Here is a 3,161-nt window from a genome sequence, read left to right on the forward strand (position 1 = left end):
TCGAGAATAAGTGCCTGAGTACAAGTGGGCATTCCCTGCTATCCTTTAGCTCCTGAGCTGATCCATACCGAGTCTGGCTATCTCCACTCTAACTGGACCTATAGCCCTCAGAAACATCAGGACAGCACCCAAGTCAGATGTCACCCTGTCTCATCACTGTTCTAAGAATGCTCCTTGTCCTTACTCCGACCAAACAAACATTAGCTTCAGTGAGTTTCTGGTGGTGGCCTAGGCTGGCCTTCTCCATCGGGCAGCAGGGAAATTGGAAAAATCTTTTCTCTAAATTGGGAAAGAAAGAGCAACGGAAGACACTGATGCTTAGAATGGATATTCTGGTTCAACGCTTTCACTGCGTAGTGGAGGGGCCGCGGTTCACAAGTGACTCAGTGCGGGTCCTGGAGCAAGGGGAAGGGAGTGGGTCAGTCAGGACCCATACCTGCTGCCTCCGAGACTCCCTGTAGCTGATCAGCTCCATTGGAGTACAGCTTAGAGTACCAGGCCTGCAGAGCCTCTAATTATGAACCCTTCAGGGAATGACGTCAGGGGGCGTCTTCACGGAATTCAGTCTTAACCACGAGCGGCATATGATCAGGGAAAGGACCAGAAGCCCCTACCACTGTACCACCTTTCAGTGTCACATTCTTATCCTCCCACACCTCTCTGGTCCACCCGATGTAGATACTGGTTGCCATACTATACCCTTCCTTACTGTCCCCCTAATTGAGGCATTAGCTTCAGGGAGTTCTCAGAAAGGCTGTGGGGATTTGTGCTACGCGGACAGCCGCCATGCTTGCCTCCTCACAGTCACACCATGTTCTTGCCAGCTAGACCCCCACAGTTCATATCGACAATTAGGGTTTACGACCCCATCCATCCGCTAGAACAGGTAAGTGAGTTGTCTATAATATCCACTCTTTCGTCTCAAATCAATGTCCGTTAGCCGCCTTGATTCTGTCTGAGAAAGCAAGCCTGGGGTCCCAAGCAGCTGGTTACTCATGTTGACAGCAGTCCAGTTCTGACGCTGAGGTCCAGAAAGATGTGGATGTTCGGTCACGGGTCTCTCATCTGGAAGGTGGACTTCCCCCTACCAGGACAAACTACAACCAGCACTTCAAGCAAGGCAGCACTGATCACTATGGGGTCCCTGGCAAGCCTGAAAGAAACGTGACTCTTGTTGAAGATCCTGGGAGCAATGTACAGGGTGTTGCTTACAAACTCCCAGTAGGAAAAGAAGAGGAAGGGAAAGCACAGCTTAACCCAGAGAGAAAGGAGGCTACAGAACTATAATGGTCGTTCTTTTTTTTTATTATTATTATTATTCAAAAGATCCCACAATAAAACCGTTCATTGGAACGTGGTAATCTTCATTATCTTGGTCCTGCACCTTTAGAAGACACTGCTGAATAATTTTTTTTTTAAATTTTGTTGATTTTTATTGAGCTCTACATTTTTCTCTGTTCCCCTCCCTGTTTCTCCCCTCCCCTCAACCCTCTCTCAAGGTCCCCATGCTCCCAATTCACTCAGGAGATCTTGTCTTTTTCTACTTCCCATGTAGATTAGATCTATGTATGTCTCTGTTGGAGTCCTCATTGTTGTCTAGGTTCTCTGGGATTGTGATTTGTAGGCTGGTTTTCTTTGCTTTATGTTTAGATACCACTTATAAGTGAGTCCATATGATAATTGTCTTTCTGGATCTGGGTTACCTCACTCAAAATGATGTTTACTAGCTCCATCCATTTGCCTGAAAAATTCAAGATGTCACTTTTTTTTCTGCTGTGTAGCACTCCACTGTGTGCAGCTGGTCCAAGTGCAAGAAATACAGAATAGTGTTTTGAACGTGCAGGTTCTATTATGAAACCTGCACCAGAAGATGCAGACTAGCAACTCTTCTCTGTGGGAAACCTAGTTTAGCAGGAAAATAGAATCTCGGTAGCACACATAGCCGCCCACTCCTCCAAACACGAAGAACGTTTAGTCTTCAAAGAATAACTTCAGTATTGCTGGGCGGTGGTGGTGCACGCCTTTAATCCAATCACTTGGAAGGCAGAGGCAGACGGATCTCTGTGAGTTCAAAGCCAGCCTGGTCTTCAGAGCTAGAGTTAGTTCCAGGACAACCCAGGCTACTCAAAGAAACCTTGTTTTGGAGAAAACATGATTAATAATAACTTCAGTATAGAAACAACAGTTTGTTTGGGACATCTTACTTGAAAATCTTACTATTGAATGCTGTAAATTGGAATATCATCCAAATTTTCAGCTTGTTTACACGTGTCCTACAACATATTCAAAAGATTTTCATACAGAGAAAGTTCGAGTTACATAGTGATTTCCTAACTACAGGACACCTGAACATTTGTTCATTAGAAACACAGGTCTCAGTTCACTTCCTGTTTTTATGAGAGTAACCATGGTTTACAGTATATAAGTTTTTGGTCATCTTCTTAGAAACAGATGGTAATAGATAAGGTTCCAGTACTGATTGTTAATTTCCTTCTTATTTGTGATTATAAACTCAAATTTAGGCCAAAAGAAATTGAATTTTGTAAGTATATAAATTAAAACTTATATAATTTATTAATTTTAAGTATATAAATTATAAGTTGGAATTATAATGTGCTATTTCTCCATGGGGTAAAGTATTTCATTACAGAGAAACACTCAGCAGAGATTATAAAAATAACATCCACTAATAATAATGTCATTTACGTTTTGATTCTGGTAATCACCAATTAGTGGAAACATAATGAAAACTGTGTTTGAACAGATTTTATAATATAACCTTACAAACAAACAAGCAAGCATGACTATAAAGTAGCCATGACATCTATAAACAAAATGATAATAACTCCTGAACAATACTTAACATGTGATGGGAATGATGACGTGTCCTTTGCACACAAAGCATTAGAGTTCCCAGGAAACCTGAGAGACAAGACGACTATCTCTATTCTTCAGGTTAGAAAGTGAGCATTGGAACTGGAGTCCAGGTCTGCTGAGCACAGTCACAGGTATTGGCATCACAGCAGCCATTTCTATGGCCTAGTGCTAAAATCATCCTAACTACAGTCATTATCCTGGAAGAACCTTCTGGTGAGTTAATGTGTAACATTATTTTGATATGATGAGCTGCTTCCTTTCTCTCTTAGTAGAGTTAGTTCGGG

The 3,161-nt window shown here is 42.3% G+C and overlaps 1 pseudogene; it reads left to right on the top strand.

The window, feature by feature from the left end:
- Positions 1 to 1,036: 1,036 nt before the first annotated feature.
- LOC148123511 (putative glutathione-specific gamma-glutamylcyclotransferase 2 pseudogene) lies at positions 1,037 to 1,407 on the top strand (annotated as a pseudogene).
- Positions 1,408 to 3,161: the final 1,754 nt, after the last annotated feature.

The sequence above is a fragment of the Myodes glareolus genome, chromosome 1 (genome assembly GCF_982192425.1).
Source record: "Myodes glareolus chromosome 1, mMyoGla1.1, whole genome shotgun sequence".
Taxonomy (NCBI): Eukaryota; Metazoa; Chordata; class Mammalia; order Rodentia; family Cricetidae; genus Myodes; species Myodes glareolus.